The following is a 13,723-nucleotide window of genomic DNA, read 5'->3' on the forward strand; positions in this document are numbered from 1 at the left end:
ACTGCTGTGTGCACTGTGCTGTGTATACATGTCATGGTGTAGTAGTGTGAGGAGGAGGTGACACTGCTGTGTGCACTGTGCTGTGTATACATGTCATGGTGTAGTAGTGTGAGGAGGAGATGACACTGCTGTGTGCACTGTGCTGTGTATACATGTCATGGTGTAGTAGTGTGAGGAGGAGATGACACTGCTGTGTGCACTGTGCTGTGTATACATGTCATGGTGTAGTAGTGTGAGGAGGAGATGACACTGCTGTGTGTATATTTACAGGTGATGCTCTGAAGTGCTATTCCTGCAGTGACTCCTGCCCTTCGCTGTTAGAGGTAAACTGCAGCATGGATGAAACCTGTTACAGCATTAAGACTCAGTTTGGTATGTTACTTTTATTACTACATGCAGGTGTTTATTTTCTGGTATATGTTGTGTTCAGCCTACTTGTCTTTTAGAGGTGACATCTGCATTGTGTTTGGTGTCTTTATCCTCACTCCTATGTTATACTTACAGATGAGAGGCTGGCGAGGTTTAAAGGCTGCCTGTCCAAGGAGAAGTGTAACACCACAGTCGGGTCAGCAGTCAGACAATGCTGTGGTACGGATCTGTGTAACAGTGGAACAGTTCCTGGTGTCTTCTCCATGGTCTCCATTTGGCTGGGGTTTCTGATCAGCTTGCTCCTCTACTGTTTCTGATCCACATTAAAGGGGTTCTCCAGGAATTAAGAAAATGAAAATACTTAAATATTACTTTATTATAAACATATTCCCAAATACCTTTCGTTAGTTATAATGGCTCGTTTTGTTTGGGGAGCAATCATTAGGAGAAACAAAATGTCCACCGTCCTATTAGTACACAAAGAACCTGTCACACAGGAGGACAAGTTACTTCACAGCACTGAGATAAAGAGCTGCCTCATCCTCCTCTCTGCTCTACTTGTCAGGGATATGGTCCTGAATACAGCTGATAAGATCTTCAGCTGAATCTCTGTGGGAATGGAGTTCATGAGTAGACATGAAGTACAGAGAGGAGGGTGGAGATGTGGCAGCAGCGCTTGTATGCATCTCCATTACCACAGTCTGTCCTGTCCGTACTTCATGTCTCCTCCATTGCTACAAAGATTCATAATCCCTGACAAGCAGGAGAGGAGGATGAGGCAGCTCTTTATGTCAGTGTTGTGAAGTAGCTTGTGTAAGTCCTCCTGTGTGATTAGGACAGTTTTTTTTTGTACTTATAGGATGGCGGCCATTTTGGTTCTCCTAATGACAAAAAGAGCCATTATAACTAATTAAAGGTATTTGGGAATATATTCATAATAAAGTAATATTTAAGTATTTTCATTTTCCTAATTCCCGGAGAACCCCTTTAATATCAGTAAAGTGTGACTCCTGCCAAAAATAAAAGCTCGCTCTGAACCCCTATGTGCAGTCACTGGGTAGAGTTTGTGTTGTCAGCTCCTCTGTTCTCCAAGCTTCTTCTGGATCCAGTCACTGGAACAGGATCTATGCTACGATAGCTACAGTTTTCAGCCATGTTTAAGGGTTATGGCATAATTAATGGGGAAGATGAAATCAGAGATCATACAGCACACGAAAATCTGCTTCTATCAAAGCTACAACCAGCCCTGTACCTAGGGTGGCCAGACGTCCGGTTTTCTGGCTCCCTGTCCTCCGTCCGGCGCAGTGCCTGGGCGGACACAGGGATGTCCACCCTTTCAGTAGCTCACACTCAGACAGCTGAACGTGAGCTGCAACAACTTAGGAGGCTTCTCTCACCCCCAGTCAGTCAAAAGAGCTGCAGACATGGCTCCCTGTGGCTGACTGAGGGGGAGAGAAGCGCCCCGGCTGTCCCCAGCTCACCTTCCGGTCTGAAAGTTCTTCTCTCCTTCCCCGTGTTTTTCCGCCTGGCAGTGGGGGGCGTGGCTTCACAGAGGCGGGGGGTGGCTTCATGTGGGTTGGAGGCGTGGTCTGTTGCGTTTTGGGAGTGGTTTGGGGCATGGCAGGTGAGGTTCGGCTTTCTAGGGTGAAGCCAGAGGCCACCCTACCTGTACCTCACCGGGATCCAAAGATCTCCCCATTTATTGTCCAAATTAATCTTCTAGATTTATTTCAAGCTGGCAGCTCAGGGGGTCTGTTCTTTCTGTTGCAGCTACCTCCCTATCACAGCTCTGCGGGCATGTCTTTTATGCAGAAGCTCTCTCTCTCTCATAGCTCAGGGGGGCATGTCCTTTGTGCAGCAGCTTCCTGCTTATCACAGTTCAGGAATTGTGTTCATTTTTTCTGCAGCTCTCTCCCTATCATAGCTCAGGAGGCATGTGCTTTCTGCTGCAACTCTCTCCCTATCATAGCTCAGGAGGCATGTGCTTTCTGCTGCAACTCTCTCCCTATCATAGCTCTGGGGGCATGTGCTTTCTGCTGCAACTCTCTCCCTATCATAGCTCTGGGGGCATGTGCTTTCTTATGCAGCTGTCTCCCTATCATAGCTCTGGGGGCATGTCCTTTATACAGCGGATTTCTCCCTATCATAGCTCTGGTGGCATGTCCTTTATACAGCAGATTTCTCCCTATCATAACTCTGGGGGCATGTCTTTTATGCAGAAGCTCTCTCCCTATCATAGCTCAGGGGGGCATGTGCTTTCTGCTGCAACTCTCTCCCTATCATAGCTCTGGGGGCATGTGCTTTATACAGCAGATTTCTCCCTATCATAGCTCTGGGGGCATGTCCTTTATACAGCAGATTTCTCCCTATCATAACTCTGGGGGCATGTCTTTTATGCAGAAGCTCTCTCCCTATCATAGCTCAGGGGGGGCATGTCCTTTGTGCAGCAGCTTCCTCCTTATCACAACTTAGGGATTGTGTTCTTTTTTTCTGCAGCTCTCTTCCTATCATAGCTCAGGGGGCATGTACTTTCTGCTGCACATTCTTCCTATCATAGCTTTTATGCAGTAATTGTCATCCAGTCACAGCTCGGGTTGGGTCCTTTATACTGGGGCTTACTCCCTATTACAGCTCAGGGACATTTTATTTATGCAGCAGCTCTCTCCCTATCATAGATAAGCTGGTGTGTCCTTCCAGCTTCAGCTGTCTCCCGTTCAGTTTGGGTCCTTTCTCAAGGGTCATGTCTCTTCTGCTTCAGCTCTCTCCCTGTAACTCTCACAGCTTCTAACAGTAGTTATGGCTGGAGGCAGTTGAAAGATGGAACTGAGCATGCATGACCATACTATGCTGTGTAGGTGGACATGCAGATTACTATACAAATTAAACACCAGGGGGCGCCATTCCAATGAAGTAAAGAGAATATCTCACAATTCGAACATTTTTTGTCACAGAAAGTAAATTCTGAATGCTGCTTTAATGATGGAACAACACCTTTAACTTTCATTAACCCTTCTCTGTCACCTGCAAGCTTCTTCTTGTCTCTCTCACATCTCTCCTTAGCAGCCCATCAGAGCCATTCTTCTTACGGTGTAGATTTGCAGACACATTCTCTACCTGTAGAATTCCACCCAATATTTAATTTCCAAGATATTATGAAGAGGTTGTTTGGTTTCAGCAAGAAACAAGTCAACGTTTAGCAATGGGTCACAATAAGAAAATGCATCAGTACTTGGCTATTGGCCGCCGTAGCTCTTCAACCCTTCAAGCTCCACCCCTGCTGTACCCTGGACTCCAGCAACCAGCTGAGAAAGTCCTCTTTCTGTGTACATTTGCATAATCCGTGCCCGACTTTTAGTAAAAAACCTAAGACTGTCCCAAGCTGCAGAATGTCTTCACACTAGTTTATTTCCTGATAACCTACAAAGGTGGGTGGTATTTGATGGGATAATTTATGTACTAATCATTTAAATTGTGTCTTCTAACGTTCTAAGATGGATAAAACGACTTACTCCATTTTGTGACAGTATTTTAATGTTATGCAAGGCAAGAATATGAAATGTGCATATTTTAGAATGTAAGCAGATGGCTTTCCAGTGAATAAAAGCTTCAGACCAGAAAACTGGAAGTTGTCTGCTAGGATGGTTTCGAAAACAGAAAAACCCCTCATTTTAGTGACAAGATTTATTGACCATAAATGGAAATAGCTGACATTTTCCTTATAAGTTTCATGATTTGCTCATTTCACCTTTTTCTTTTGGATAAAACACTGTCTAAGCTTCTTGTAATCAGAGAATGCCTGACTTATGATTTGACTTATGACACATGTAGGCTTGTCTCCAATATCGATATTGCTTTCAATAAATCCTATACTTATCTTATGAAGATGGAAAGCATCCCTCATTCATGGTTGTGGATTTTCTTGACATTCTTGGTCCTTTGAGCCAGAAGGTTTCCATTGTGGAACAGGAGGGATCGTGGACAGTTCAGAGTCTGAAGAACTCGCCATAAGTCCTCCAACATAATTGTTGTTACCAGAGGCCGGCTCACGCACTCTCTGAAAACAAGGACAACCTTCCTGAAATCAGCAGGGATAATGTTACCACCAGATCTCTGAGAAGTTCTGATAGACGTTCTTCAGTACCTCCTGCATGATCTTCTCTTGTAGTGCTTTCGCTTTGACATCTCTCCTCCCTCTCCCAGCTGTCATCTATTAGCAGTGATTGCATCCTTATATATCTCCTCCCATACTATCTCACTTTGCGGTTTATACAACTTCCTGGACCGTGCTGATGCTAGAAGCTGCTACTGCTGCATCCACAAGATAAGTCTGTTCCTTTATTTCTGTTTTCCTGTGGTCTTGATCCTAGCTGACCCTGACTCCCTCCGTATTAAGTGTAGGGAGCCGGTGGTCATGTCCCCTCACTATTATAGGGTGTTCAGGTGTCATACAGTCGAGGAACGAGGGCATGCAATTATCTACCATAGAGATTTTTGCATAGGCTGAGCAGTAAGGGAGAGTGCTAGGGCTGTTACAGGGCTTACCCTTTTGTTCCTTAGTTTTGGATCAAGTCAGTCGGATCTTCATTTGTGTCTTCTAGTTTTCTGCAACACCATCCGTGACAGATAATCAGGGACTTTCCACCTTCGTAATTTTAAGTACCTCTCTCCTTTATTTTCTTATAGACAGCGACCTAAGGACGGTAAGCCTTAGACGAGAGCGTCCTCTGGGAGGACCTAAAAGATAACCCCGTGCAGCACGTTAAAAATAAAAAGGGTGGTTAGAGTCCACGCCATGACTAAAGATAGGGACTGGGTCCCCCCTGACTGATTATTTTGTGATGGGTGGCAATTGGACAAATCCTCGGGAAAATAATTATGATTCAATAGTTATGATGGGGATTGTCATAATTATTATTCTCATTCTCCTTTTGCATTGTATTTGTGTAGAAGAATTTGTCAATGTACAGAAGGAACAGAATCATGCCAATGTTTTGTAAATGAGTTGTCCGAACTGTAAATTTGGTCTTTTGCTTGCCATAATCTGAGAATTGTGGATATAGTGGATGGAGGTTTCCCAAAAGAGAAAACAGGTTATCAGTTGTTAAGGGACGATTGGCCAGAAATTTGGTGTCTAGATTGAATATCTGCGCTCTGCCCACAAAACAGTAAGTTGTGTTCCATTGAGACACCTTGAACGAGGCTGGTTCTTCTGGCCAAGGAATACTGACCCGTTCGGGTGTCCCAATAACACACAACATCCTGAAGTTTTTTTAAATCTTGAGTGAATTGGAGTCTTGAATTTTGGATTCAAGTTGAGTTAAATGTGTAATAATGGAAAACCTATATGTAACAGAATGGTTGAAAGATCAGGACGTGTTTAATGGAGCACGGTTATGGTTGCAAGTGATATATGCGCATGTCGGTAATGATTGAAATTAAGTGAATGTTTCTTCTGTCTAATTCGGGATGTGACTATGCGAAATTGTAACAAAGAGATGTGTGTATAAATACTGTGGATTTATATAGCGACATATTAACATCAAGGAATGAAAATGATGCAGTGTCTGAATTGGGCCCTTCGTGTTGTCTTATCTGTTTGAGGTGTTATATACAAAGTTTAAGTTACTTCCTGTGTAAACTGTTACTGACTATACAACTAACAGTCGAGATCGGACTACAAGCCTTGCTAAGTAGAAATGGCTGTTAGAAGAAAGGGTGAGGCCACCCAACTAAGGGGAGTGGAACTCTCCATATACCGCCTTACAATGGTAACCCCTCAGACCACGGGACACCCTGTGCCAGAAGATAAAAATGAAATGAAGTGAGTCACTAGGTTTCAACGGTACTTGCGCTGCTGGTCTCCCGAAATGAAGTGGGTTCTTCACAAATACAAAGTGTTGATATAGTGGGACCGCGCTGCTCCTTATTCACACACAAAGCGTTTTTCCAGGAATGCAGGTATTCACTTTCTCTGGCCCAAGACAGACACCTTTCAGTTGGATCGCAGTGTGCTTCAACACAGATTGAAACTCAGCAAATCTATGCTGGATCGTTGAAGGCTCTTCTGCAAGGTGTCATAAATCACACAATAGTGAGAGTTCCTCCGGCACAGTTAAAACTTTCTGCTTTATTATACTCACAGAAGTAAAATGGTTTTTCAGCATATCAATATAGTAATATTCTTTCCGCACCGCCCGACCCGGGTTTCACATAAAGCTTCGTCAGGAGCGGGAATCTACCACGCCTAGGGTAGCTAGCTATTTAACCCCCTCCCTCCCACATGGCACACCTGATGATTGCATTACTAATCTGATTACTCCAGGGATTTCTCCAAAGTGCTCATTTTCCACATAAAATACATAAAAATCAAATAAAAAGACAAATAAAATACACTCCATCAAACATTAAAGTTTCACAAAAAAAAAAAATCGCAATTTTTTTTCATGCTGACTCTCCCCTTTGAGAGTTATAATCTAAACACGGCTAGCTCAACCAATGACTGACTACAAAGATGCTTCATTCATGAGTTCACTAGTCCAGGTGAGTGCCCTCCCCTTCTGGACAACTCATTGCTCCACTACTCCGGCGCAATACAATGTCCATACCCCAAATACACCTAAACCAGGCACGGCTTGAGATCGAATTCTATATTCATCCCTTTAGGTTGGAGGGTGCCTAATTTGTATATCCATTCGATCTCTCTTCTATTTATTTGCATGACTGGGTCACCACCCCGCCAATGGGGTTAAACTAATTCCACTCCCATGAACTTCAAACCTCTAGGGTTTTACGCATGATGCTCCTTAAAGTGCATAGAGACACTATGGGTAGTTAGACCTTTTTTAATGTTACGGATATGCTCCTGTATTCTAACTTCCAGTTTCCTGAGGGTTCTTCCCACGTACTGGAGGCCACAAGGGCACTCCAGTACGTATATCACCCCTTCATTCTTACAGGACAGACCCTTTCACTTTGAACTCTTGTCCACTTACCTTGGACTTCACTACCCCCACATGCTGCATTCTCTCTCTCTCGATTCTATTCTTACAGGCTATACAAAAGCCGCACCATGTGAATTTCTGCGTATCTTTCTTTTTGGGGACAGTCGAAATCGCGCTATGTACTAAGCGTGTATTCAGATTAGGGGCCTACCTATATATTATTTCTGGCCTCCTAGGTATCTCTTTCCCCAAAATGGGGTCATTCTTCAGTTGCTCCCTATCACCAGCAATATAAGCAATGTGGAGGTCAATTTCCTAGATCTGTGTATTTCCCTGGAAAATGGAAGGTTGGTCACGAAAACTTACTTCAAAGAAACAGACGTGAATGCATATATTGACAAGACCAGCTGCCACCAAGATACATGGTTAGATAACATCCCAAAAGGGCAGTTTAAAAGAATAGCACATAACTGTACAAAAGTAGAAGACTATAGGAAACAGAGTAAAGTGATAAAAGGAAGGTTTGTGGAAAAAGGATATGAGGAGGAGGAGTTGGAAAAGTGCCGCAAAAATTTGGAGGTTTACACAACAGAGGGTGACTGTGGAAAAAAGTATAAGAAGGAAAGGGGTTTCTGCTTCATGTTCATGACACAATATAATGCCAATACAGGATTTTTGAAAAACACAATTAAAAGAAACTGGGCAATACTGAAGAATGACCCCATTTTGGGGAAAGAGATACCTAGGAGGCCAGAAATAATATATAGGAAGGCCCCTAATCTGAATACACGCTTAGTACATAGCGCGATTTCGACTGTCCCCAAAAAGAAAGATATGCAGAAATTCACATGGTGCGGCTTTTGTATAGCCTGTAAGAATAGAATCTTGAAAGAGAGAATGCAGCATGTGGCGGTAGTAAAGTCCACAGTAAGTGGACAAGAGATTAAAGTGAAAGGGGGTCTGTCCTGTAAGAATGAAGGGGTGATATACGTACTGGAGTGCCCTTGTGGCCTCCAGTACGTGGGAAGAACCCTCAGGAAACTGGAAGTTAGAATACAGGAGCATATCCGGAATATTAAAAAAGGTCTAACTACCCATAGTGTCTGTATGCACTTTAAGGAGCACCATGCGTAAAACCCTAGAGGTTTGAAGTTCATGGGAGTGGAATTAGTTAAACCCCATTGGCGGGTGGTGACCCAGTCATGCAAATAAATAGAAGAGAGATCGAATGGATATACAAATTAGGCACCCTCCAACCTAAAGGGATGAATATAGAATTCGATCTCAAGCCGTGCCTGGTTTAGGTGTATTTGGGGTATGGACATTGTATTGCACCGGAGTAGTGGAGCAATGAGTTGTCCAGGAGGTGAGGGCACTCACCTGGACTAGTGAACTCATGAATGAAGCATCTTTGTAGTCAGTCATTGGTTGATCTAGCCGTGTTTAGAATATAACTCCCAAAGGGGAGAGTCAGCATGAAAAAACCATTGCGATTTTTGTTTGTGAAATTTTAATGTTTGATGGAGTGTATTTTATTTGTCTTTTTATTTGTTTTTTATGTATTTTATGTGGAAGATGAGCACTTTGGAGAAATCCCTGCAGTAATCAGATTAGTAATGCAATCATCAGATGTGCCATGTGGGGGGGGGGGGTTAAATAGCTGCCTACCCTAGGCGTGGTAGATTCTCGCCCCTGACGAAGCTTTATGTGAAACCCGGGTCGGGCTGTGCGGAAAGACTATTGCTGTATTGATATGCTGAATAACCATTTTACTTCTGTGAGTATAATAAAGCAGAAAGTTTTAACTGTGCCGGAGGAACTCTCACTATTGTGTGATTTATGACACCTTGCAGAAGAGCCTTCAACGATCCAGCATAGATTTTCTGAGTTTCAATCTGTGTAGAAGCACACTGCGATCCAACTGAAGGGTGTCTGTCTTGGGCCAGAGAAAGTGAATACCTGCATTCCTGGAAAAACGCTCTGTGTGAATAAGGAGCAGCGCGGTCCCACTATATTAACACTTTGTATTTGTGCCAGAAGATGCATTGTCATTGGTACCTTATACGTTTGTGGGTGACCAGTGGACAGACTTTCGTTGTTGAAAGTTCAGCAATTTATGTGGTTGAAGGAGTAAGAAAAATAACCAACAAAGTAGAGGCGGAGTAAGAAAGAATAATGGGGGTTGTTGTAGCTGGCCAGCAAGACCTGTCCTAGGTTGCTAATATAGCTTATATGTTTGTACAGCTAGACCTGCCAATAACCTTAATACAGTTCCTATTTTTATGTGTTAAAGACAAAAGCAGAGTTATTTACTGTGACTTCATGTTTTGGATGTCATATAACAATTATGTATGTTGTGTTCACAGAAGCAGAAAAAGATAATATGCCTTTACGATTCATTATATGGATGTGAGGTGAGCTCAATGACAGCAGACAACAGAAAGCATAGCGTTAAAACTGTTGTTGCTGGGCAGGAGTCTAGACCAATCCTAGTCAGCCTCACACATAGCAGGAGTTTTGTCCAATTACAGCCAGTCTCACACACAGCTTGTGTGGAAAATTCCTCTAGCAGGAGCTGCTTGAATCACCAGAGAGAAAATAGGTATTTAAAACAGTTATATAATGTTCCTACTGTTAATATAGTGATTAGAACTGTATACTGAACCAGTTATATGTGTGTTTACTTACAGTTCCACCAAATTCAATTGGTGAATTTCACCAGAAAATGTAACTGACAATTTAAAAAAAATAAAAATTTTACTGGTCTTTTTTTTACCGGTCTAATAGGTATAGCAGTTGTACATCACACCGAAAAATTGGTGAATTTCACCAGAAAATGTAACTGACAAAGTAGTGAAATGACATAAAATAAAATACGTCCAAATAAAAAAATAAAAAATGTGATTTATGAGGTGGAGTTCCATATGTTTAACTTTTTTTATTTTATTAGGGTACACTCTAAAACAGTGTGAAATATCCAAAATACAAGAATGAGCAATTGTGCTGCAGTATAACAATGGCTGGTTAAGGCAGGTATACATGTATATTCTGCACAAGGTCCAGTCCTGTGGGATCCATGCCTGGTTCATTTGAATGAATGTGAGCTTGTCCACATTGGCTGTGGACAGGCGGCTGCGCTTGTCTGTGATGACGCCCCCTGCCGGGCTGAACACACGTTCAGACAATACACTGGCTGCAGGGCAGGCCAGCACCACCAAGGAGTAAAGGGCAAGCTCAGGCCATGTGCCCAATTTGGAGACCCAGAAGTTGAAGGGGGCAGACCCATCATTCAGTACGTGTAGGCGTGTGCACACATACTGCTCCACCATGTTGGTGAAATGCTGCCTCCTGCTAAGACGTTCCATATCAGCTGGTGGTGCTGGTTGTTGTGGCGTGCTGACAAAGCTTTTCCACATTTCGGCCATGCTAACCCTGCCTTCTGAGGTGCTGGCGGTGCCCCAGCTGCGTTGGCGACCTCGTCCTCTGCCTTCACCTTGTGCTTCCACTGTGCCCCCGCTGTCAGGTGGGAATGCCACCAGCAGCGCGTCTACCAGCGTGCGCTTGTACTCGCTCATCTTACGATCACGCTCCAGTGAGGGAATTAAGGACTGCACGTTGTCCTTGTAACGGGGATCCAGCAGCGTGGCCACCCAGTATTCAGCACATATGGCAACTCGGTGGTCGTGGGCAACTCGGTGGTCGTTGCGGAAAACACTGCAGCATGTATCATGCAGCATGATCGCTCATGTGTGCCAGGCTGCCCAGAGGCAACGAAAAGCTGTCCTCTGTGGGAGGTTTATCGTCTGTGTCCTCTGTATCCCCCCCAGCCACGCACCAGTGATGGCCACGAGCTGGTCTGGGTGCCACCCTGCTGTGAAAATGGTTCCTCCCCATCACCCTCCACCTCATCATCCTCCAGAACTGTGCCCTGGCTGGACAATTGTGTACCTGGCGTTTGTGGGTGCAGGAACCCACCCTAGGAGCCACTTGTGAATGACTGGACGGAAACCCTACGAAATGATCCCTCTTCCTCCTCCTCCTCCTCCTCCTCCTCCTGTGCCACATCCTCTTCCATCATCGCCAGCAGTGTTTTTTCAAGGAGGCATAGAAGTGGGATTGTTACGCTGAGAGCGGCAACACAGGTCTCACATGGAGGCCCAGTCATTGGTGGTGAAGTAGTGCTGTTCCGCAGAGCGACTCACCATTGCGTGCTGCAGCTGAAACTCCACTATGGCTGTATCTTTAGCTTAAACTGCACACTGACTAATTCTGCAAAAGAGTTAGATTCACGTTCTGAACCAAAGATTCTCTCCTATTCTCTCCCTGAAATCACCTGCAGCATCCTCTCCCTACATTAGTAACAGCAGAGTGACGTGCAGCGCTACATGACTCCAGCTTATATAGAGGCTGGGTCACATGCTGCACTGGCCAATCACAGCCATGCCATTAGTAGGCATGGTTGTGATGGCTTCTAAGGGAACAGAGTTAAACGCTTGTTGATTGGCTGCTCTGCAGCCTTTCAAAAAGCGCCGAGAAATCGCTGAACACCAAACCCGAACCTCTTCCTCCGAACTACATAGGTCACTCGCATGACTTTGATTACATTTGGTGTCGAGGACCTCATCGTCCTCCACATCATCTTCCACCCAGTCTTCACCCCTGCCCTCCTTGTCAGTCTGCACACTTTCGAAAGCCCCAGAAGTTGGCACCTGTATTTCGTCATCATCCGAGAAGTGCTGCGACCTCCCATGTACTCATCTTGAAAGATAAGTGGTTGAGCATCGGTGCACTCAATCTCTTCCACTTCTGGGGCAGGGATAGGTGGATGGCCCTGGGAAACCCTGCTAACAGAGTCATCAAAAAGCAGAAGAGACTGCTGCATGACTTGGGGCTCAGACTGCTTGGCTGATTTGCAAGGGGGTGAGGTGAAAGACTGCAGGTGCCAACTCTAATCTTTCAGCAGGAGACAATGTGAAGGAACTGGAGGCACTGTCAGCAACCCAATCTACTATCGCCTGTACTTGTTCAGGCCTCAACATTCGTAGAGCCGCATTAGGCTCGACCAAATATTGCTGCAGGCTCTGTCGCCTACTCGCACCTGAGGAAGTGGTTTCACTTGTGCATGTAGCTGGCACAGATCGACTACGTCCTCTCCCTGCAACAAGAGCTCCACCAGCAGCACCACGACCTGGGCCACGTCCCTTATTTGACGCTCTCCTCATATTTCTCGAATTTAGGATTTTGCCCTAAATGGGTGTTTAATTAATAGTAGAATAGAACAACAGTATGTACAGGGTGTATCTCACACGCCCTGTACCAGACTAGGCCTCAATTAAATTTGTTTGACCAAACTGGCTGTATTTCAGATAACTGAATATAACACCTGTATTTTAAGGGTGTATCTCACACGCCCTGATCCAGACTAGGCCGCAATTTAAGATTTATGCCCAAAATGGCTGTATTTCAAATAACTGAATATAACCCCTGTATATAAAGGGTGTATCTCACACGCCCTGTCCCACACTAGGCCGCAATAAAAGATTTGTGCCCAAAATGGCTGTATTTCAAATAACTGAATATAACCCTTGTATTTAAAGGGTGTATCTCACATGCCCTGACCCACACTTGGCCGCAATTAAAGATTTGTGCACAAAATGGCTGTATTTCAATTAACTGAATATAACCCCTGTATATAAAGGGTGTATCTCACAATGACATCTGCAGCAAAGGCTGCCAATTTTTTTTTTTTGCCTAAACAGGTGTTTGTTTAATAACTTAATATGACAGCAGTATATAACCCTGGAATTTCAAACATCTTATGGCTGTATTTCTAGCCTAAATTGCACACTGACTAATCCAGATGTATATTGCCCAAAAAGTTTTTTTTTTTTTTTACATAATATGAAAGCTGTATATATTGAACTTGAATTTTCCACTTGCAGATCTGTAAAATAGTGGATTTTGGCAAAAAAGTTGTGTTTTTTAAAACCCAGAAAATTATGGCTGTATTTCTAGCTTAAATTGCACACAGACTAATCCAGATGTTGTATATTGCCCAAAAAGTTTTTTTTTTTTACTAACAGAATATGAAAGCTGTATATAACGTTTGAATTTCACACATCCAGATGCAGCTAGGGATGTAAAATAGTGTATTTTGCACAAAAAGGGTGTTTTGCACAAAAATGATGGCTGTATTTCTAGCTTAAACTGCACACTGACTAATTCTGTGAAAGAGTTAGATTCACGTTCTGAACTAAAGATTCTCTCCTATTCTCTTCGTGAAATCACCAGCCGCATCCTCTCCCTACATTAGTAACAGCAGAGTGACGTGCAGCGCTACGTGACTCCAGCTTATATAGAGCCTGAGTCACATGCTGCACTGGCCAATCACAGCCATGCCATTAGTAGGCATG

This window comes from Bufo gargarizans, chromosome 9 (genome assembly GCF_014858855.1).
Source record: "Bufo gargarizans isolate SCDJY-AF-19 chromosome 9, ASM1485885v1, whole genome shotgun sequence".
NCBI lineage: Eukaryota > Metazoa > Chordata > Amphibia > Anura > Bufonidae > Bufo > Bufo gargarizans.